Source organism: Camelus bactrianus, chromosome 23, assembly GCF_048773025.1.
Source record: "Camelus bactrianus isolate YW-2024 breed Bactrian camel chromosome 23, ASM4877302v1, whole genome shotgun sequence".
Taxonomy (NCBI): Eukaryota; Metazoa; Chordata; class Mammalia; order Artiodactyla; family Camelidae; genus Camelus; species Camelus bactrianus.
The window spans coordinates 42,432,501-42,455,964 of NC_133561.1; the positions used below are offsets into that span (position 1 = coordinate 42,432,501).

General features: G+C 50.3%; 3 long non-coding RNA genes and 1 other non-coding gene across 8 annotated transcripts in view; 1 reads left to right on the forward strand and 3 right to left on the reverse strand.

Moving 5' to 3' along the window:
- The window catches only part of LOC141574803 (uncharacterized), a 48,626-nt gene extending 42,200 nt beyond the window's left edge, over positions 1 to 6,426 (forward strand). The window contains exons 4-6 of one of the 5 annotated variants that reach the window (XR_012501969.1): positions 3,273 to 3,357; positions 3,609 to 3,672; positions 4,681 to 6,105. This is a non-coding gene — a long non-coding RNA (uncharacterized LOC141574803). The other 4 variants (XR_012501972.1, XR_012501971.1, XR_012501970.1 and 1 more) reach the window with 4 other exon arrangements.
- Positions 6,427 to 8,268: 1,842 nt separating this feature from the next.
- Positions 8,269 to 12,555, reverse strand: LOC141574804 (uncharacterized). Its single transcript, XR_012501973.1, has 2 exons — positions 10,296 to 12,555; positions 8,269 to 9,317 (listed from the first exon to the last, which is right to left on the reverse strand). It is a non-coding gene; the product is annotated as an uncharacterized LOC141574804 (long non-coding RNA).
- Positions 10,361 to 10,469, reverse strand: LOC141574887 (U6 spliceosomal RNA). Its single transcript, XR_012502014.1, has one exon. It is a non-coding gene; the product is annotated as a U6 spliceosomal RNA (small nuclear RNA).
- Positions 12,556 to 19,737: 7,182 nt separating the features above from the next.
- LOC141574881 (uncharacterized) lies at positions 19,738 to 22,893 on the reverse strand. Its single transcript, XR_012502009.1, has 2 exons — positions 22,027 to 22,893; positions 19,738 to 20,032 (listed from the first exon to the last, which is right to left on the reverse strand). It is a non-coding gene; the product is annotated as an uncharacterized LOC141574881 (long non-coding RNA).
- Positions 22,894 to 23,464: the final 571 nt, after the last annotated feature.

Consider the following 23,464-nt stretch of genomic DNA (forward strand, 5'->3'; position numbering starts at 1 on the left):
TCATTTGTATCAAGGTTCTCTTTGCTGTTGTTGTTGTTGCTGTTGCTGTTGTTGTTGTTGCTGTTGCTGTTGCTGTTGCTGTTGTTGTTGCTGGGTTTTTTGTTTATTTCAACTTTGATCTCATCATTCACCCATTGGCTTTTCGATAGCATGTTGTTTCATCTCCATGCTTCCCCCCCCCCCGCCTTTAGTTAGCCTTTAGTTGGCTTCTGTGACTCACTTGTACGTTTTGGAGTTCGGTTGACCCTGTTTGGAAGTCTATTCACCTATGGCTATAACTGTTTGTATGAAACAGATAGTAATAGAATCTCAAACCCATCTAAAAGAGAAAGAAAGGAAGGAGAAGGGGGGGAAAAAAAAGTCTCTATTATTTTCTTGCTTCCCTCTGCCACTCTTAATGGTTTAGATGTCTTCTTTTTACAATTTTGTGTTTATTCCGTTTGGAATGAATGGTAGTGATCACCTTTCCGGTGATGAGTGGTCTCATTTTTGGACCATCCTCCTTCTTCTCTATTTAGAGTAGACCTGTTGATGTTTCTTTTAGCATGGGTTCAGTGTTGCTAAACTCTTTTCGTTTTTGCTTGTCTGTGAAGTTCTTTACCTCCCCTTCTATTCTAAAGGATAGCTTTGCTGGATAGAGTATCCTAGGCTGCTTCTTTTTGTCTGTTTTGTTTTGTTTTGTTTTGTTTTGTTTTTCATTCAAGAATTTCAATAGATCTTGCCACTCCCTTCTGGCCTGTAGTGTTTGTGTAGAGAAATCCGCTGAGAGCCTTATGGGGGTTCCCTTGAAACTCACTCTGTTTTTCTCTTGCCTAAAGGCGTTTAGGATCATTGCTTTATCCTTGACTCTGGCCATCTTGATTAGCCTATGTCTTGGTGTGGGCCTGTTTGAGTTCTTTCTGTTGGGTACCCTCTGAGCCTCCTGGACTTGGATATCTGATTCCTTCTTTAGATTTGGGAAATTTTCAGTCATGCTTTCTTCGAATATCTTTTCGGTCCCCTTGGTTCTTTCTTCCCCTTCTGGAACCCCTATTGTGCGTAGATGGGCACGCTTTCGAGGGTCCCTTAGGTCCCTAAGATGGTTTTCGTTGTTCTTTATTGGTTTTTCTCTCAGCTGTTCTGATTGGGTTCTTTCTGTTGTCCTGCCTTCTAGGCCACTTATTCGTTCCTCTGCGTGATCTAGCCTGCTTTGGACAGCCTTTAGACCAGTTCTCATTTCAGCCAATGAGTGGACCAGTTCTCCTTGACTCTTCTTTATAGCTTCGATTTCGTTTTTGACGTATAGTATATCTCTCAACACTATCTCTTGGAGTTCCTTCAGGACTTGGATCACTCCTTTTTGGAAATCTTGATCGAGCAGGCCATCCACGTCTATTTCATGGATCGTGCTTTCAGGGAATTTCTCTGGCTCTTTTAATTGGGAGTGGTTCCTCTGCTTCTTCATAATGCTCCTATCTCTCTGGCACTGTGGCTTAAGGAGTATCAGTTATCTATTGGTGTCCTTAAGGAGTTTATGTATTTATCGAAAGCCTAGGCAGGCATAAAACTTTAAAAGAGAGAGGGGGATAGGGGGAGAGAGAGAGAGACAGAGACAGAGACAGAGGGGGAGAGGGAGAGAGGGGGTGGGGGCAGGATGTTAAAAGAATGGAGAAAAAAAGGTTTGAAAACAGTGTACGATCAATAATAGAAGAGCAAGTTGAAGCAGAATAGCAATTGAGCTGAGACGTCTTCTAAAAGCCTTTAAAAACAAATAGAAAAGATCAGAAAATAATATACAATTGTTTCAAAAGTAAATTTTTAAAAGGTAATCGGAAATAGAACAGATTTTAACAAAAGATAAAACAGAGGATTTTAAAAGACGGGAGAAAGAAAAGGTTTGAAGACAGTGTGTAATCATGAATAGAAGAGTAAGTGGAAGCAGAATAGCGATCGAGTTGAGACGTCTTTTAATAACCTTAATAAAAAGGAGGAAAAAAATCGAGAAACAATATTTGAAACCTGTGAATAACCAGTAACAGGAGATCAAAACCAAGAGAATGAAAAAGGGAAGGGGGTGGATGTTTAAAAATAATAATAATGAAAAGACTTGAAATGAAACATTTAAAAGGGATTAAAACCGTAAACGTATACGACTGTTCAAAAGTAAAGGTTAAAAAGGTAACAGAAGGTAAAACCGATGTAAAAGAGATTAAAAAAGAAAAAGGAAAAGAAAAAAAAAAAGAGGAAAAAAAAAAAAAAAAAGGATGTGTTCTCCTGGAGACGGTGCGCTCTTAACGGTTTCACCGAGAAGTCTTTCTGTCGTCGCCCTGTTTCGTGAACTCAGCTTGCTGTTTCCGCGGGCCCTCTGTCGGCGCCCTCGTCTGTGCTGCCCTCGGTGCCTGTGGGCAAGTAGATCGCGCCCCCTCCTGGCACCGCGGTCGGATGCTGCGTTCCTGCCGGGAAGGAGGGAGGGTGGCTGGCCGCCTGCCCTCTCCCGGCGCCGGTCGCTCCGCTGCTCTGTGCGGCTGTGTGCTCCGCCTCGGGTCGGCGCTCCTCTCCGTAGGTGGGCTCGGGGAAGACGGTGGAACCGCCCCGCCCCTGCTGCATTCCAAAACTCGGCTCCTTCTTAGTCTTGGTGGCGCGAGTTCTCTGAGGTACCGGGGCAGATATATAATATCTGCCTCAGGCTGAAAACGAGTCTCAGTCCTGCCTAGGAGGTTGCAGAGCCCCCGGGTGCGGATTCGAGTCTCGGCCCCGCCCCCGCTCCCGCCCCCGCCCGCGCGCTGCGCGCCGCGCGCCAGGGGCTATGGCGGCTGTGGCTGCGCCCCGCCTCTCTTCTCGCGAGAAGGGCCGGTGATGGCGCCGCGGGTCTGAGGAGATGGAGGCTACGGCGCCCCTCTCCCCAGGGCACACCGGCCGTGTTGCTTTGCCTTTCTTTCCCCGTAATGGACGGGTTGGGGGGGCGGGTTGTTCTGCTCTGTATCCCCTCCCGGCCACGGCGCGTGGTGCCGCCGCCACGGTCCTCTGCCCGGCTCGTGCGGCCTGTCCCGGCCCCCGGCTGCCGGCCTGCGACTCGGGCTGGGTGTCGCGGGGACCCTCTGTGCCCGTTTCACTTGGATAGGTCGGTCAAGGGGCGCTCCGGGCAGATCTGAGACTCGGAGGCTCCCCCACCGTCCCGTCGGCCTCTCCGTTGGAGACGGGGAGGTCTGGCGAACGAGCCCTATTCCTCCTCTGCCGGTCCCTCCCGCACTGTTTTGCTTTTGACTCTTTCTTTTCTCCTTTTCTCCTACCAGATTTTGGGCGTCTTTGTCTTTCGAAGAGGGCGGTGTTCTGTCGGAGTTCCGCAGGTGGTCTGATTGGCCGAGTGGGTCCGTCGATGTGAGTTTTGGTGTATTTGTGGGAGAGGGTGAGCTACGAGCGTCCTTCTACTCCGCCGTCTTGCTTCTTCTCGGGTTATTTTTGAAGAGTAGGTGCTGGGGATTGAACCCTGGACCTTTATTTTTTGCATGCTAAGCATGGGCTGTACTGCCTGATCTCTAGACCCTCCCCACCGCAACCCCCCCCTTTCCCACCGCCTCCATAGTACTCGATGAATCTCCTACCTAGATATCTATGCTTCCTTGGAATAGGGCCGTCGTTTTCTTCATCGGATTGATGCACGTCTGTGGATTCGTCTCGTTTCTCTCCACTGCGGTGGGTGGCATCGGGGCGTGGGGTGGGGTGGAGTGGCGTGGGCTGGGAACAGTTCTTCACGTGTAGAGGTGGAGCGGAGCGATGAGGATGGTGACTGTTTCCCCGAGTGCTCGCGCCGGGTGATGGAGGCCTGTGGTCTGACTTGGAAGAGGACTCGGGTGACCAGAACAGAGCCCGTGTGGGGTCGTTGTGGAGGGAGGAACTCCACCCCCCCCCCAGCCCCAGCCAAGGCACTCGTACCTCATCGAGGGACGGTCGGCCGAAAACAAACGAAAGCTGTCAGAGGTTTGGGGGTGGGGGTGAAGGGGTGGGTGGGTGTGTCTGTGTGTGTGTGTGTGTGTGTCTGTGTGTCTGTGTGTCTGTGTGTCTGTGTCTGTGTGGTGTGTGTGGTGTGTGTGTGTGGTGTGTGTGTGGTGTGTGTGTGTCCCCGTTCCCCGTACCACGGTCTCTGGTCGAGGCCCCCCCGAGCGGAGAAACGCACGCCAGGCCGTCCGTGCTCCTGGTTGTCCGGCCGCGTGTCCCTGCCACCCAGAGATCCCGAACCGTCCCGCTCGCTCCCCTGCCATGTGCCATGTGCCACCTGCCTGTCGGCCGGGCGCTATTTTAGACCCTGCGAAGAAGTCGACCGGACGGACGGGCCGGGCCGGGCCGGGCCGGGCCGGGCCGGGCCGAGCCGAGCCGAGCTGAGCCGATCTGAGCCGAGCCCGTCCAGGCTGGGGTGGGTGGTGCTGGGTTCAGAGGAGTGGGGTACAAGCGGGAGGCGGGCGTCGATGGAGGGGAGGGGGAGGGGGAGGGGGAAGGGAGAGGAAAGGGGAGGGGAGGGGGAGCAGGGATGACGATGGTCTGGGGCTTGGCGTGTGGGGTGGGGGTGGGAGGGATGGTAGCCATCCTATGACTTTCTCTCCCTACCCCGCCTTTTGCAAGTCTGTTAGAGTGACAAGGTGGTGCTGGTTTCTGGCTGGTGCACACCATAGTGATTCTGTTCTTCTTTTTCCTGGTCTTTTTCAGGAACCCTCGTCCCGAGGGACTGAATCTAGTGCCCTGTGCTGCGCGGTACGACCTAGGGGTCGAATCTGCCAGGAGAGGACTTACAAGGATTTCGAGGATCCTGGAAAACTGCTACCATCCAGAATCCTACATGGATGTTCAAGATCTTGTGGATGGACGGACGGACGGAAGACGGATCGAATGGAGGCCCCGCCCCATCCCCTGGACCCCTTGGCCCAGGAGGATCGTGATGGGTCTGGAAAGGACTCTTCCGACGAGGGTCTCGGGATGGACTTTCTCGGTCTGCGGAAGGTGTTTCTGCACAAAGAGGAAGAGAGGGGCGTTCTCGGCCAGAGAGCCCGAACCGCCTCCTTTCAGGGATCCGCTCCAGTCAGGGTTGGGGTCGGGGTCAGAACGCAGCCACCGACAGCTCCCCTCCCTCGTCTTGGCTCTCCAACTTGGGAAACCCTCCTCCCTGCCCCCTCACCCATCTTCTCGTCAGCCGGCCTCCAGCTTCCCCGTGCCAACCACCTCTCTCATGCTGCCGGACTTTCCTCCTCCTTGGGCTGCCAGGAAGCTCTCCCGCTCCTCCACGTGCTTTGGCTTGGAATCCCTGACAAACACAAGCGGTGCTGGTGGGCGGGGCCGTGGGCGGTGGCAGAAGGACTCCCTTCATCTTATGGGAGCGATTTTTATCTCCATAGAGGTGGCGATTGAGAAAACACATAAAATCACTCAGAAGAATACCCATGTGTAGTATCCCTGACCTAGATCCGTGTCTGTCTGTCTGTCTGTCTGTCTGTCTGTCTGTCTGTCTCTCTCTCTCTCTCTCTCTCTCTCTGCCTCTCTCTCCATTTCGCTATTCTCTGTGTGTGTGTGTGTGCGCGCGCGCGCATGCGTGTCTGTCTGTCTCCCTTGTCTCTCTTTCCTCTCCTCTCCCCTCCTCTCCTCTTCCCTGTTCTCCCCCCTTCCCCCTCACCCCTCCACTCCTCTCTTCTCCCCTCCACTCCTCTCCTCTCCCTCTTCTCCTCTCCCCTCGCCTCTTCTCATTTCCCCTCCCCTCCCCTCTTTTCCCTCCTCTCCTTTCCTGTCCTCTCCCCTTTTATCCCTCCTCTCCTCTGCTCTTTCTCTCTCTCTCTCTCTCTCTCTCTCTCTCTCCCCCTCCCTCTCTCCCTCTCCCCCCCTTCACTTCCCTCCCTCCTCCCTACCCCCCCAACCCCTACCTTCACAGGGCCTCATAGATTGCAATCGGTTTCCATGAAATGTGATGAAGAGGGAATGAATTTTAGAATGATATCCCCATGCCATCGAATCCTTCTTCCCCAGGGATAGCGACTTATTTGTGGTCGTGTTTGTTTTTGTTTTTCTTGTTGTTGTTTTGGGGCGCATCGAGGGCGCAGGAGGCGTTGGGAGTGAGGGTGATGTTTCTCTTTCTGTCTGTCTCCTCCTTAGGACGGATTTTAAGAGGAGGGAGGACTCACAGAAATCTACCATCTTGTCTCGTACTGCAGCTGTGTTTGAGCTTCCTATACGATCTGGGCGGAACACTCCCCACCCTCACCTCAAGCCGCCATTGCCGCCCCCTCAGCCCCCTGCACCCCCGTCCAGTCCCACACTTGGGGCGGTGGTTGGGCATGGGGGGATGTTGGCGGGGTGGTGGTTGGTGGGGGGTGGGGTGGTGGAGGAAACCAGAAAACAGACCACTGTGGCACGTGGGTGACTGGGGCTTCAGGGTGAAGGAGGATGAATAAAATGGCCGGAATTAGGCTAACGGATTATTGCTTCTTTTTTTGGCGGGGGGGGGGGAGGATCATTAGGTCATTCATTCATTCATTCATTCACTCATTCATTTGCTGGGGGGGGTGTCATTCGGTTTCTTATGCTCGCCCTGAAAACGGTCAACTGTCCTGACTGACTGGTTGCTGCTCACGGTTCCAGGCCTGTTGTTGAAACTGGAAGCTATCGATCTTACTGTTTCTACTGTATTTCACTCATTGAAAGTCATCATCATGCTGGGTCTCTGAGTCTTTCTCCGAGGAGAAGGTCGGTCACGGGACTAATGACCTGACAAAATAGCCTGAGTGACCAAGAAGGCCACACCTTGAGTGCTTATGAGATAACGAGATCTAACCACCAGCCTCTATAGAATGGGTCACCTGGAGGCATCGTGACACCATTCTGAGTCTTCTGATGAGAAAACGATTCTGTGGATGGTGATCGATGCCCGATTGTTTGAGCTATGGCTCTAGAACCACCCCACCCACTCCATCCCCAAGGTGGGTACACAGTTTTGAAGACGCTAGCCTGCTGTGAATCCCCTTTGCCCGGCAGAGCGATAAAATGGCCTCTTTGCTTCTAAGCTCCGAGACCTTGTCTCTGGATTCTTGGGCTCGTCGGGGACGGGGGCCGATCTTTTGGCAACAAGCGTGCTTCAGAAACAGCGGATGCCCGAGAAGGACACTCTGCCTCTCCCTCTTCTTCCGGGCCTGAAATGGGGAGGAAAAAAACATCGCTTCCCCTGGAAGCTGGAGTCCGGAACCCGCCATCCGGAGGGACTTCTGGCTTGGCCTTCTCCTGGGGTGGGGGGGGGGGAGGGCACGCCACTGCACGTGTTCTTTGTCAACTCCCTGTTTCTCTCTTCTCGAGTTATCTCTTTGGGACGGCTCCCACACTGGGTGAAAACAGACAGACAGGCTGGTATGTCTCCCTACCCCACCCTTCGCCCCCAAATGACTGATCTCCTGTCCCATCAGAATCACCACTTGTTTTCCAACGTGGCTTTCTTGGATCCTGGAGGACTTGTAAAGGAAAAGCCCAGCTGGGCTAACAAGCTAAAGTCACAAATCTAAGTGTGATAAGTGTCCGTTTACTGATCTAAGTTCTGCTGGGCTAACTCGTAAATCTGAAGTTTAGTGTCAGTTTACTGGGCTAACAAGCTAACTCGTAAATCCAAGCTCAACAAGTGTCAGTAACGTGATCTGTTCCAAATTGATAAGCTCCAGTGTACTGATCCTTTGCTTTTTGTTGTTTGAGCCTTATTGGCGAATAGACCCATATTTGTAATTAACCCTATGAAACCTCATGTGCACGTCTTGGAGGTGCTCAGAGCTTCGGAGCAGAAGCCCCTCTGAGCCCGCCGGCGTAATAAATCTGAGTACTCCAACCCTCCGAGAGGTGCTTGTTTCTTGGCTGGCCTGTCATTTCCGTAACAGACTGATATCAACTTAGAGCCAAGATGGGCGCAGAACTGAAGGAGCTTCTCGGCTGGCCTAAGAAGCCTGTCGTCGTGATGTGGGAGGCATTCTTTACGAGGGACCTATCTGATTAAGTGCTTGACCGCCTTTTGGACTTTGAACCAACTTGGAGATAGGAACTAGGATGAGAGGGCACCCGAAATAGCTCAGCAAACTCTTCTCCATCCTTAGAAGACAGACAGACAGACAGACAGACAGACAGACAGACAGACAGACAGACAGAGTGTGTGTGTGTGTGTGTGTGTGTGTGTGTGTGCGCGCGCGCGTGTTTGTGCGCGTGCGGGGGTGTGGGAGAGGGAGGAGATGACGTCAGCGTACTGGACACTGTTTCAGTGACATGGGGAGTGCTGTCAACTAGGAAGGAACGTCATGTATTCTTCAGCCTTGTGTCTGTACAGGTGGGTACACTCAGGGTTCCAGAAAGGATGGGATATTCCTGGCAGTCGTCTACTGCCCTGGCATCGAGGGCTGGCTGGCTGGCTGGCTGGCTGTCATCCAAAGTGGAGGCTCTCGTGAAAGGGACGGAACCGAGTCCCGAGGAGATGCCTCCTTCACTGACTTTCATGCAAACACAGTGGACCACAGCCTCCGGAAAGAGGGTGGGTGGCACACGTGGCCCCAGTCTGTTCTGTCCATTCGGCAAATGGCCTGGGTTAGGGGAAACCCAGCATGGCGACCATCCGACAGGCCGACCCACCGACCCACGGACGTTCTCGGTTTCTCCCAGCTTCCTGGATGACCTCCCCCACCCACCCCCACCCCACCCGCATTCCTTCACCCACCGTGGTGTCTGGTGTCAGGGCACTTGGAAGATGACTCCCATTGTTCAATAGACAGGGGCAGGAAGATTCCTATAGGACCGCAAAAACAGTCAACTGGCCATACATACATACATACATACGTACAAACTTTTTGTCCCCAGAGGCCTCAGACCTCCTCTCTCTGGACACGCTGAACCCCAGTAACTGGCCCCCATTCAACTGCCACATAGTAGGGGTCATCCAGACGTTCTTGGGATGGTAGGTATGACTTCCAAAGGGGTTGAAGCCTTCCTTCCCCCGCTGCAAGCCTGATGCCATCAGCATGGCCAGGACACTGCTACAAACAAACAAACAAACAAACAAACAAACAAATAAACAAACAAACAAACAAACAAACACACACACACCACCACCACCACCACCAACAACAACAACAACAACGACAACAAAAGACAAACACATGCGTATGTGACTTGGGGACATACTTTCCGCAGCCTCCAGGGACGAAGGCACTCGCTTCGCTGGGTAAATCCTACGAGGCTTCACTAAAGCGCTTGCCAACTTACTTCTCAGAAAGATCGATCTCTGCCCCCATCACCCGCCATCATCAGGCAAGGTCGTCAGAATCCATGGGAGATATAGACTAGAAGAAGAAGTAGAGGAAGGAGGAGGAGGAGGTGGAGGAGGAGAATCAGTGACATGAGGTGTGTACGACTTCTTGTCTCCAAGAGGATTGAGTTTTAAATTTTTTTCTTTTCAGATACAAGGGAAAATAAACTTCTGTTTTTTCCCCTTCCTTCCCTTTTAGAGGCGGACACCCACATGGTAACTATCATACCTCTGTCAGCAGAATGGAATCCTTTCTCTTTTTCTCCCTCCCTGACCCTTCTGGGATTCAGAAATCCTCCGTGAGGATTTTTCTATTCTTGGCAGCAGAGTTATTAGCATCATTGACTTGGAGGCAAAAACTTAGGTTTCCATTAAACTGGGATAGACATGCATGGATAAGAGATACTAGTGCTACTCGTTTTCCTTAGGGTTCCCCTGTGTCTGTGGGGTGTGTGTGTGTGTGTGTGTGTGTGTGTGTGTGTGTGTGTGTGTGTGTGTGTGTCTGTGTGTCTGTGTGTCTGTGTCTGTGTCTGTCTGCCTGCCTGCCTGCCTGCCTGCCTGCCTGCCTGCCTGCCTGCCTGTTTATTGTAGGAACTCTCTGTCAATGGAAGTATAGTTGACTTACAATGTTGTGTTCATTTATGACGTACGGCATAGTGATTCACTTATTCACACACACACACACACACACACACACACACACACACACACACACACACACGTATACTTTTTCAGGATAGGTTATTACAAGCTATTGAACATAGTTCCCTGTGCTAGACAGTAGGACCTACTTGTGTACCTAGTTTGTATAGGGTGGTTTATATCTGCTAATCCCAAACTCCTGATTTATCCCTCTGCCCTCCCCCGTTCCTCCACCCTACCCTGTCCCCTGTGTTAACCATCGGTTTCTTTTCCATGTCTGCGAGTCCAGTCTGTTTCTGGTTTGTAAATAGGTTCCTTGGAGTCTTTTTAAAATGGAGTTATTTATGTATGGATGGGTGTCTTGACTTACTTTCAGATCCCACCTAGAAGTGATGGCATAGGATATCTGTCTTCCTCTGGGTGACTGACATCACTAAAGCTACGGAACGCTTCACGTATGTGCGTGTGTCGTCCACGTTCAGGGGCCGTGCTGATCTTCTCTGGATGGTTCCCGTGTTAGTCGATGTGCTGTGGCAGCAAGCGCTTGCCTTAGGGTTTTTGTCTCAACCTGAAAGCCGGCCCGGAGACTGAAGGTCTTCTAGTTGCCTCCACTATCTGCCTAGGACCATCTCCACGAACGTTTCCCATTTTCTCTCACCCTTTTGTCTTGGCATCATTGAGTACTAAAATGCTCCGTCTCCTGAAGCCCTGCAGACTGAAGCTGGACAACGGGAGGTAAACGTCAGAGAAATGGCCACAACAGCTCCTGTGGAAACCATCCTAGGGCCTGTTTTTGGAGGAGCCGCTCAGAGAGTTGAGCCGAACACCCCAGGACATCATCAGAGGCATTTCAAACTGCTCGAGCCGTTTCGATGACCCGATGTGTGGAAATCTCCTACCAGACTGACCCCCTACTCCCGGCCCTGAATCTGGTTTCTCATCTGCTCCAATGATTAACCTTTTTGCTGTACTTTGGTTTTCCACACAAGTGCCTCTTAGGCGATACCTGACTGCTTGCTCCCTAGGCCTAGCTTCAGAAGCCCATCGACACCACCGCCTCCTGAGACGAGATACTACAACTGTTTCCTTGAACAGACCTGTTCTCAGAACTAAGAAACTGGGTCCATGAAACGCAGGCCCTCTAGGAAACTATTCCCTCCCTCCTGCCCCCACACCACGCGCACGCACGCACGCACGCATGGACGCACATGCACAGTCAACAGCCCAGCTTTTAATGTGTAAAACTTCCAGGGAAGTTACAGAATAGGGAAATGTTGGGGTCCAGAGTAGGCTGCCCCAAAATGTGCCCGATGGACTATGCTGAATGAAAGGGACTTCACAACTGGCCAAGGGGGAGGGTATAGGTCAGTGGTAGAGTGTGTGCTTAGCAAGCAAGCACAAGGTCCTGGGTTTAATCCCCAGTACCTCCGGTCAAAAATAAATACATAAAATCGAATTCCTCTCCCCGCCCCCCCCCCAAAGTATACACTGCTGTATGTCAACTCTGTCTCAATAAAACTGGAAGAAAAAAAGGAAAAAAAAAAAAAAGATTTAACAAAAGAAAGAAAGAAACAAACAAAGAACTGCCCGAGGCAAGAGGAACACTCTGGCCCTCCTTTCTGCCTCCCTGGAAGCAGGGGAAAAAGAATTTTGTTTTTTTAAAGTCTCCCATCCCAGAGGAATCTATCAAGTCAGAGGTCTGCTTCCATGCCCTTCCATGATTCTCAAACGGTGTAGTGGGGTTTACCCAGATTAGGAAAAGGAGGGGACTCCTTTGGCCTGAGACCAGGCGAGATTCTCCCCCTCCCTCCCGCCTCCCTCCGTGCAGTTGGGACGGGGTGGCCTAAGGGTGGGGAAATTGAAACCAAAGAACAAAAGCCGTTCAACAGAGAGGAGCCGGAGGCCAAGTCAAAGGCTCTGACCTGAGCACAGAGCTTTCTGCATTTGAATGAAGCGATTGAACGAGGCCCTGCCGAATGGATCCTCCTGACGTCCCCGCCCCCGCTTCCAGGAGACAGTCAGTCGATTTGGGACCGATCGGTGGAGAAGGCCTGGGAGGCGGCGGCGGCGGCGGTGGCGGCGGCGGCGGCGGAAGCAGCGGCGGGGGCGGGGGGGGGGTGGAGCGCGGGCGGGGGCGGGACCAACGGTCGCTCCAACTCTGCCTGCCTGCCTGCCTGCCTGCCTGCCTGCCTGCCTGCCTGCCTGCGGGGCTGAGGCCTGAGGGCCACGCTGGTTCCTGCCACTCAGGGAAACTTCTGCAGGTGTTGCCGAAAGATCGCCCTCCCCCACCCCGTCCCTGACGAGCCAAATAACCCAGAGACAGGGTCTTAGAGTTTAGAAGAAAAGAGGCAGCTTGATTGCTTTGCTGGGCAAAGGGGACTCACAGCAGGCTAGTGCCCTCCAAACTGTGAACCCGTCTTGGGGTTGGGGTTTCATGCTTCTGTGGACGAACAGGTTGGAGCATGAAAGGGAATCACAACAGGCGGGAGCACAAAAGGTGCTCATGATCAACAAGGGTCTCTGATGAAACTTCCTCCTAAATCTGGATGAGTGTCTGATAACATGGGACCTCCTGGTGGTCTAGTAGGTCATCAGCCCGTGACCTTCTTTATCTGGTCAGACTCACCCGGCGGCACCAGCGCCACGGAGGAACTCGGGGTGGGGGGTGGGGGGTGGGAGGGGGCTGGTCGTTCTCCTGAGCTTATCCTCCCGTGACTCCCTTCCTGGGGAAAGACTCAGACGCCAAACATGATTGTCAAGTTGAACGATCAGAGGAAGGTCAAATCAAACAGTTAGAATCGACAACTTTAGCTGTTTTTAACAGTGGGCCTGGAGCTGGGAGCGGTGTCTGGTCAGTCGAGTTTGCTGATCGTTCTAAAAGCAAGCAGTAAGCATAAAGCCAAAAATTGGCTTAGCCTAAGTGCGGCCACTTCATGATTCCTCCTTCACTGGGGGCTGAGGCGTGGGGGAGGGCGGGGGTGGGGGACAGGACTGAGGTGGCGGCGAACTTCTCCGTGAATGCTCGGAGCCGAACTGCTCTCTGGGCCTAGGTCTGAAAAAGGCCTGAGTCTCAGCTATGACAGATTCTCTCTCTTTCTGGGCACATGGACTGACTCGCCCCGCATCCTCCCATCCTGTCAGACCCTTTGGACACACACCTCCACCTGAAGAGTTCTTTGGCCTCGTCCAGAAAAAACAAACACACGCACGAACAAAACCAAACGAGCACACAGAAACCCTGCTGATCTCCTTGGACCCCATTCACTTCGGAGAGTCCCTCTCGTAGAAATCCCCTCTGCTCGATGATTTCACCACAGCCGCCTCCCTTTCTCCGGCACAGTGACCCCCCACCCCCACCCCTGCGTGGGCCCTGTCCCTCTACCTATCAAAAACCAAACCCCAGGAGAAAAGAAAATCAGAATGCTGTTTTGAGCCACTGGATCTGTGAAAGGAACCAAACAGAAAGCTGAAATAACCAAACCAGCCGAACACCAAAAGCGAACAGACAGATACCCCAGAAAGAAGGGCACGCTGACCCTTGCCCCTTTCCTTCCTGGAATCAGGACATAACATAGATCTACACCCCACCCCCCACCCCACCCTCCCCAGATGTCTTCTTTATGCCGGAACGAGAGTGACGTTCTTATTGTCAACGGTGCTGTTATGGAAATGACAGGCCGGCCAAGAAACAAGCACCACTCGGAGGGTTGGAGTACTCAGATTTATTACGCCGGCGGGCTCAGAGGGGCTTCTGCTCCTAAGCCTTGAGCACCTCCAAGACGTGCACGTGAGGTTTTATAGGGTTAAGTACCAGCTTGGGGTATTCGGCCAATAGGCACGCAATAGCTTTAGCAACATCATTATCACGAAAGTAGAGGCAGTGAGGCAGCAAACCAACATTTCAAGGCCAGATATGTCTCTTTGAAAATCCAGCTGGCTAGCAAAATATGAACAGGGAATCAGCAAACCGGCACTTATTAATTTAGATTTACGAGTTAGCCCAGCAGAACTCAGATCAGTAATCCGACACTTGTTACACTTAGATTTGCGACTTAGCTTGTTATCCCAGCTGGGCTTTTCCTTCACAGTGTAAAGCGGAGAAGGAGAGAATTCTGTACAAACAGACCTCGATGAAAAGAATCCTCACCCTCTTTTAGGCCCCCACCTCAACACACGTGCGCGCACACGCGCGCACACACACACACACACACACATGCATGCACGCACGCGCGCGTATAGTTACTCCTGTTCTCTCTCTTTCTCTCTCCCTCTTCCTTTCTTACTGATTTTTTAAAAATGTTTACTGATAACACAGAAAATAATTGCTTAAATGTTGTCCAGGAATGATATTCATTTTTGAAAACATGATATATATTGTAAAGGATTTGGGCTCCCTTAGAAAAATCCCAGTCCAGGCACGATTGTATAGCACCTCCTTTCACTTTCAAGTGTCTCATTTCAGACAATAAAGTAGCCAGTCATCTTCCTTGTGCATGACCTTTGTAACTGGCACAAGTCAAACGGCACAAAATTCAGACCCAATCTCCTGATCCATATGATTCTCATATTCTTTTTTTTTTTTTTTTTTTTTTTTTTTTAGCGAGTCCAGAAGCTATGGGTCTGTGCCAACCACCCGTGGCTGTTCAATATCCAGCATTTCTTCCATTATCTTTATGTTGTCCTGTTTCTTGGAAGTATTAGTGCAGCTACTTTTCCCGATGGTCTGTCTCTGTCTCTGTCTCTCACTCTTTTCTCCTTCTTTTTTTTGGGGGGGGGGAGGAGGGGGATGGGTTTGATTAGGTTATTTATTTATTTTAATGGTGGTTCTGGGGATTGAACCCAGGGCATCATGCATGCTAAGCAGGCAATCTAACAATGATCTATATCCTTTTCTACACCGCCCCCCAGACCCTCCAGCACCCCCCCCCCCGTCCCCGGCCAGGGCCTGTCTTTGCTCAACCCAATAGAAAAGCATTTATGTTTTGCCAGTTTCCTGGGTCCTTCTTTGTTTCATAAAACTGAGAAGAAATACACGTGGAAGTTCTCTCCTATGAATTGAACAGACTGAAGATCCTTTAAATAACCAAATGAGGTGGAAGTGCAGAGAGTACCATACGGGAACACACCGAGGCACATCGTCATCAAATTGACCAAAATTAAGGATAAGGAGAAAATATTAAAATGAACGAGAGAAAAGCAACAAATAACATACAAGGGAACTCCCGTAAGGTTATCAGCTGATTTTTCAGCAGAAACTCTACAGGCCAGAAGTGGGTGGCACAACATACTTAAAGTGATGAAAGGGAAAAACTGACAGGTAAGAATACTCTATTCAGCAAGGCTCTCGTTCAGATTTGAGGGAGAAATCAAAAGCTTCACAGATAAACAAAAGCTACAAGATTTCAGCACCATCAAGCCGGCTTTACAAGGAATGATAAAGGATGGTCTCAAGTCATCAAATCCTAAGAAAAGAGAACAAAAAGATGACAGAGAAAGGGAGGGGGGGAGAGAGGGAGAGAGAGAGGGGGAGAGAGGGGGGGAGGGAGAGAGAGAGAGAGAGAGAGAGAGAAGAGAGAGAGAGAGAGAGGGAGGGAGGGAGGGAGGGAGGGAGGGAGGGAGAGGAGACCTTCGAAAGATTGCTTTGCCTGTTTAGGGTCTTCCGTTGTTCCTTAAAAATTTTGAAATTGTTTGTTCTAGTTCTGTGAGGAATGTCGTGAGTATTTTGACAGGGGTTGCATGGAACCTGCGGATTGCTTTGGATTGTGTGGCCATGTTGATAGTATTGATTCTTCCAATGCAAGAGCACAAGGCATCTTTCCATTTCTTTGTGTCATTTCAGATTCTGGAGTATAGATAACCTCCTCGATTAAGTTTATTTCTAGGCATTTTACTGTTTTTGACTCAATGGAAGTGTTTATCCCAGTTATAAAATTCTGGTTTTTAAAGTGGAGGGGGGAAAAAAAAAAGGAAAGGAAGGGCCACAAATGGCAAAATATCCTTCTTTCTCATGGGTGAATTGTATTCCATTACGTGTGTGTATGTGTGTGTGTGTGTGTGTGTGTGTGTGTGTGTGTCCCCTCTTCTTTATCTATTCAAATATTGATGTGCACTTAGGATGCTTCCGTATCTTGGCAATCATAAATGATGTTGCTGCTAATAGCAGGGTGTGTGTATCTTTTTGAATTCATTCTTCTTTTGTGGTTGGCTTTATTCCTTTGATAAGTATGTAAGTTTAAAAAGCTAAAGCTCTAAACCTTCCTGGAAACAATGAACAGTACATATATGTAAATTAAAAATATATGTGCAGTAAAAACATTTTAAAAAAATAAATAAATAAAAAAGAACGAAAGACAAGGAAATTAGCTATCAAGCCGTGAAAGACATGGAAGAAACTTAAAAGACATCTTACTAAATCAAAGAAACCGGTCTGAAAATTGTTACCAACTGTACAATTCCAACCAAATGACATCCTGGAAAAGGCAAAGCTCTAGAAACAATCAAAAGATCATGGTATCCAGGGGTTTGGGGAGAGGGAGGGAAGGAGGAATGAACAGATGCAGCGTGAGGGATTTTTAAGGCGATGAAATTATTCTGTAGGATACCATAGTGGTGGCTGCATGTCATTGTACATTTGTCAAAACCCATAGAACGTACAACCTCAAGAGTGAACCGTCCTGTAAACTATGGACTTTGATGGATAATAACGTGTCCATGTCGGATCATCAGTTTTACCAAATAGGCCACACTGATGAGAGATGTTGAGGGGAGTGGAGGATATATGTGTGGGTGGGGAGGGCTATGTGAGAACTCTCTGTATTTTCTGCTCAATTCTGCTGTGAGCCTGAAACTGCTCTAGGAAATAAAGTCTATTAATCAAAAACAAAAACAAAAACAGAAACAGAAACAAAAACAAAACACCCAAATGAGGTGAACCAGGATTCAGTCATCCAAAATGGAGCTGGACGGCCAGTGGGAGGAACTTTGTTGCAGACATAGTCCTGTTTCAGGGAGGGGGACGTTGTCCCCTCCCTCTACACATCTTGAGTTCTCTGGGCTGGACTGATCCAAAAATGGACCCCAGACGGATCGTTGAGCAGGAGCGACAGGGAACCTACTGTCTTTCATTCAAGCACTCATGTCCCCGAAGCAGGCAGCTTTTCTCCGTTTTAGGACAAGAAATCAGCCCTTTGTGCGAAATGGGCCGGGCTGAGAGCCTTTGGTTTTGGGTGACCCGTCCGTGAAGAATCGAGACGGAGTTTGGGTTTTGGGGAGGGGGGGAAGCCCCTGAAAGAAGTCACGAGGTTGGTTGGTTTCTCTAGGCTTCCGGGGCCTGAAGGCTCTCAGTGGGTGATCAGGGTGTTTTCCTAAGTCCAGATGCAGGGAGGGCACCCTCCACGGAAGTGATCGATTTCCCGCTTTCAGGGAGACAGAAAGAAGAGTCTGAGGGTCCCTCTTGCGTCTGCTGGCCCCTCGGCTTCTTCGGTCACTCTCATTTCTAACCCATCCGTGTGCCACGGAGGCACATACATGTTTGGGGTGGCCTCCCCTGGGTCCCGACACCGGCATCAATGGGGGGAGGGGGGGCATGAGTGGTCAGAACTGTATCAAGCTCAAGGGCACCACCAACCGGTTTCAAAAACAAATCTGCCAGCAGCTGCTAGCCGCAGCCTGGTCGTTTCAAAGTTCCCGCCTTGCTCTTGTGGTGTGTTTTCTTTCGTTTCCCCTTCTCCACTTGCCCCGTGGGGTAGTCTGATGACACACACTTCCAGTGCTTCTTTCTTGCATCTGTGTCTCCTGGGCTGCAGTCCTAAGAGCCCCCCCCATCGCCCCCGCCCCCCCCAATCAACTCGTTTCTTTACCCTCCACCAGGTCTCCTGGCTTGGAAATCTCGGCTCACAGCATGTGTCTCGTGTCCTCTCTGAATTCACGGGCCCAGCCATCCACCCTAAGGAGACGGAGGGAGGGAAGGAAGGTTTTGACCTGGCGACCTTCCTTGCCGGCATCCTCCGGATTTGGGACCCTTCAGTGCGCCACCTGCCACCCGCCATACCACTCTCACCCTGAGGCCTAGCCCTCGGGGCTCCGTCCACGCGGACACCTGAACGCGGACGGACCTGGACGGTGGGCGGGGTGGGGGTGGGGGTGGGGTGTGGAGGGGCTTGCTTCATCACTGCCGGAACCGTGGAGGCGACCGGGACAGACGCGTCCTTCAAGAGGTGAAGGGACACGTCGCCCGGGCTAGGTCCGTGCCACAGCATGTGATTTGGCTCTAAAAAGGAAACCAGGGACCCGTGGAGCCGAGAGACCTGTGGGAGACAGGCGGGGCCGTTTCTGCGTGCCCCTGACTCCCTGAAAGAAGCCAATCTGAAAAGGTGGCATCCTGTAGGGTACCGGCTCTGGATGACATTCATTCTCAAAAGGGCAAAAGCCCCAGAGAGGGTGAAAAGATGAGTGGGGTCGGGGGTGGTGGTGGTGAAGGTTGTCTGTGTGGGTGTGTGTGTGTGTGGGTGTGTGGGTGTGGGTGTGGGTGTGGGTGTGGGTGTGTGTGTGTTGTGGCGGGGGGTTGTTGATGAATAGGTGGAGCACAGGGGACTTTTAAGCAGCGAAACTCTCCGGTAGGTAGGTCCACGATGGGATGAAAACCAACGTGCTGGATATGGCAATACCTAAGCTGGGGTGAACTGAAAGAACCCTTCTGGGTGTCCCGCCCCTCAGCCGAAGTTTAAAGTCCTTCCTAAAGCCAGAAGGTAAAGACACACGAGAGCAATCTGAGGGGCCATCGCTGAGGAGTAACAGCGAGGCCAGTGAATCCAGTGAAAGACTGACTGACGTGGGGGCCTGGGTCCCTCGGCTCGACCCCCTTCCCCGGGAAACCGAAGCCTTCGACGCAGGGATGCGCTTTGACACGCTTCTGTCTCATCGGAGAAGGCTTCTTCTGCCTGGCATTGCGTGACGGGGCCGAGAAACCCGTCCTCTCCTCCTCTGCGTGAGGTAGCGGTCGCTCCCGCCTTTGCGCAGCGGTGAAGAAAGCTACCAGAAACACGGTTCTGCGTTTCTCTCGATACCGTGGGCGAGCGTCACGGCTTTTCCTTGCGTTCCACCATGCAGTCAGATAGCATTCTCAAAACTAAGCGTGCCATGCAAATTTTCCTTTTCCTTTTTTAAAGTGACTGTCAAGAACTTAGGCAGCATCGAGTGAAAATGTTGGGCACCTTCATCTCTTGGTTTGTATGGAGCCAGCTAGGTCATCAGACCCACGTCACCATGATTTCTGAATTCTAAGATCCTTTCCAATCCATGATATTGTACACTCCTGGGTCATGGGATGTCACTATGGCTGATCAGGTCAAAGGGAATGTGTCCCTCCAGAGCACTTATTAACACGTCAGTTTATTTAAACGACAACAAAGGAAATTCCCTTCGGGCGATATTCATTCCACACGCTAAAGGAAAGCGATAGGTTGTGTGCCTGAGCCCACACAGTGTGACGCAGGAACGGGGTGGGGGTTGAGGGAGGAGGAACTCTGGCTAGTGTCCAGGACCTAACGGGAGATAGAGTGGAGGATTTTTGCCCTTCTTCAGGGACAGGGTGAATCGGCCCGAGGTTGACTTGTGCGCTCAGAAAGAGGGCCTTTACCGGATGCCCCGAGCAAGCAGACTTTTCTTTTCTTCTTCTTCTTTTCTTTTTTCAGTTTTATTGACATAGGTTTGACATACAGCCCTCTATCAGTTTCAGGTGTACAGCACAATGATTTGACTTCCATAGACTGTGAAGTGATTATTAGGTAACTTTAGTGACCAGGAAACAACGATATGTTAAAAGGGGGTTTAATCAACAGAACTGCTATTTCTGATGATCATCTATTCCTAAGAGAAAGGACAGATGAACACTCCAAAATGCAGGAAGTGCATAGTCACAGAATGATGAACAATCTTTACCCGTGCCGACGTTTTGACGCCAGGATACGTGGAAAGCTGAAGTTTTAGAACATAGAAATATTTGGCTCTCCATTTGACCTGGAAATCTCCTTGTTGGAAAGAAGCTAATTTCTCCTCCTCATCCTCGTCCTCCTCGTCCTCGTCCTCGTCCTCCTCCTGCCTTTTTAACTAAAAAAATAAAAAAAATAAAATAAAATAAAATTTTTTAACAAGAAGTTTTTATCTTTTTGGAGGGGGGACGGGTCATTAGGTGTCTTTATCTACGTTTCAATTAATTATTTAGATTTATTATACGTTTTCAGTGGTGGTACTGGGGACTGAGCCCAAGGCCTTGTGCATGCTGAGCACGCACTCTACCGCAGAGCTCTACGCTTTCCCAGAAAGGAGCAAATTTCTAAACATAGAACTGGATGAGTAGGTCAGCTTTTTGATCTCATAGAAGCAGCGGCCCAGTTCTCTGGGGGGAACCCTCCTTATCTTGTCCATCTCGACAACGTCAGAAACGTCTGTCTGCATAGCCCACAGTGGCCTGAGACTGAGGCCAGGGGGCTGAATCAGGTAGAACCTGAAACCGAATGGAAGAAACAAACAAACAAAAAAGGGTGGGGAGGGGCACGCGGAGGCCTTTTTAAACGTACACACTGCTGCGTGGTCTCCCTCATCGAAACTCTAATTCGCAGCCTTCTTAAGGAGAAATATACACCTGAAACGTCTTTTTTCCACACAGAGTTTAAAAGCTTTCACCCTCCGAGCCGAAAAACCTTACCCGTCCCATCGGTTCTTTCTGAGTGAGTGGGTTCTCTAGTGTCCTACGCGTCTGCTGGGAAACAAGCTGCTGGAGAACCAGCAACTAGAAACCAAGCTGCACCAGCATTTCCATGAGCGTAAAATCTTACATTCACACTTACTTGCTTAAAAATGCACACGCCTGCTTTGTTTTCATGTTTTACACAGTCGATGACCTATAACATGTATGATGCTCAAGAAATTGTGTGAGGGGCAATCCTGAGATTGACCGTGAGGGCGCAACAGATGGCAGATATTTCCTTAGGGTAAAACAATGGACGGTCATGGGAAGCCAGATCATCCATTAACAGAACTTGGTTCTGGCAGGAAAGCATGTGGTTTAACCCCGGGGAAATATTTGCTATCTCGAGATGTCCCAGAGGCAATCACAGGATACACTTAGAAATTTTGCATCCCCCGAGGAGGGTGATTGTTCCTGGAAGGGATAGGCCTGAAATGAATCAGTTAGCCAGCAAGCAGAACTTCGTGCTTCTGGCATGAAATATCTAAAGCCCCACCTCTTTGATCGCATTTCTTTTTTTTTTTTTTCCCTGAGCCGTATACTCCCAATAAACAGGATGTCGACCAGGCTTTTGGCACTCTAGATCCACGAGACCTTGAGTCCCCTGGTCCCATTTTCGCTCTTTACTTGGTCTCTTTGTTTCTTAATTCTTGCGTCGCCCGTCCTCAGACACGGTCCCGAGCTGCGCTGGACACAGCACCCGTCCTACCCGACTCGTGAGTGACCTATAGTTTTTAAATGAAAGCTACAAAATCTCTGGTCATGTCGATCTGCTGGTCTCGTCTGTATGAGACAGGGCAGTACCTGAGTTTCAGAGACACACACAGACACACACACAGACACACACACACACACAGACAGAGACACACACACACACACACACACACACACACACACACACACACACACACACTCTAAAGGGAACAAAGAACAAAGAAAGATAGAGAAAGAAAAAGAAAAAGGCTCAGGGGAATAAAGGATTCGCTTGCTCTCTGTGACATGACCCAGTAGACCTAGTTGTCACGAGACAGGAAGCTCAACTCTCCGTGTTTACATTATCTGTTCCTGAGCTTTCTTGCAGAAAATTCTCATGCGTTTCTTTCCCCTCACGGAAGTCTTCTCTATTCCCCACAGAGCCTGGGGCGATGGCTCTTCACCCTGGAGCCGCCTGCGGCCGATCCAAGATATCGGATGATTTATGGAAGTGATCAGTGATCCTGAGACAAAGCCCTTCCTTTAGGTAGAAAAGCATGGCCCCTGCTGCTCAGGGAGCTGGCACTCCCCCTCCCTCTCCCCTCATGCCACCTTCTCCTTTGTGCACAAGCTATCGCTTTCGCAAAAGAGCTTGGCTTGCCTGAGAGTCTTGTGGAAGCCATCCTCATTTCTATGGTACTGCCGTCCAAGGATCTGGAAAGGGCCCGGTCCCATGTATGCATGTATGCATGTAGGCACTTGTGTATGTCCCCGGCTTGTAGGCCTGGCATGTTTCTTCCTCCACATACACTTGCCAGAGTTCATTCATGAAAGAGCTCTATGGAACTGGTTTTCAAGGGAACATGCAGGCAGGGAATGCGAACAGGAAGGAACCCAAATGTTTTCCTTCAGGTTGACATGATCTAGGACAGATCCTTTCATCCAGAAAAGCAAATGTCAAGGGATCGGTCTCGTGAAAAGAGCCATGTCTTGATTGTGACGAGCAGCATTCGAGGTGAAACTTTTCGCCTCCCTAGGTTTACCCCGAATCCATTAAGTTCCTGTGGGTTATCTCTGTCATGAAACGTGTCAGCCAGGAAAAAAAAAAAAAAAAAAAAAAAAGTCTGGGAGCGATGGTTGGCTCGGTCTCAAGTCTCAGGAAGTGTTCACACCCCAAGCAGTCCGAGGGGGTAGTGTGTGTGTGTGGGGGGGAGGCGGTCCATCTCTGAAAAATTGGTGCCTCCTCCACGTAGTTTTTGGTCCCTTGCAACTGAAGCATCTGGCGACGTCCCTGGAATGTTTAGATCGTTTCCAAAGAAGATGAGATACGGAAGCGTTCGTTCCTGGCTCCATGAGTCGAAGGGGACGTGCTTTAATATCTTTCTGACAGAAAAGACTCGAGATCTGTCAGTGTGTTGGCCGACATGACTGGTATACCTTCGGAGGATGGATGGACCTACAGACAGACAGACAGACCGGAATACATACATACTTACTTACATACGTACATATGTAAACATACAATACAATACAATACAATACAATACAATACAATACAATACAATACAATAAAACAAAACAAAATGAAACAGAATAAAATAAAATAAAATAAAATAAAATAAAATAAAATAAAATAAAATAAAATAAAATAAATTAAATTAAATTATATTAAAATAAAAGGATGCTGTGAGGAGAAAGTGTCTGTTTCTGGCTAGGACCAAATCATGTCCCTACGTGGACCGGTTGGGAAAGACTGGTGTCCCAGATGGTTCACCGTGACTTCCTCGTGAACATTTGCTGTGACCGATTCGGGCTTCGGAACAGTCACGGTCTCGTTCTGAGGAACGTCTCCTGGAAAGCATGTGGAGACCGTCTTCGTCTGCCGTCCTTAGGAAACGTTCCAGCAGAGCGGGTGTCCGAGAGCCTCTAGGGGCGATGGCTATGCTTTGTGGACGTCTGTCCCTCTTCAGGCCGAATTTCATGGAAGTATGCTGATCTGGCCAGCCGACAAGTCTGAATGGGGGTGATTTTTTGGTAGAAATGCGCGTCCTTGGAGAGACCAGGGGAAGGGGAGCATGTCTCAGTGGAAACTCTCGTAC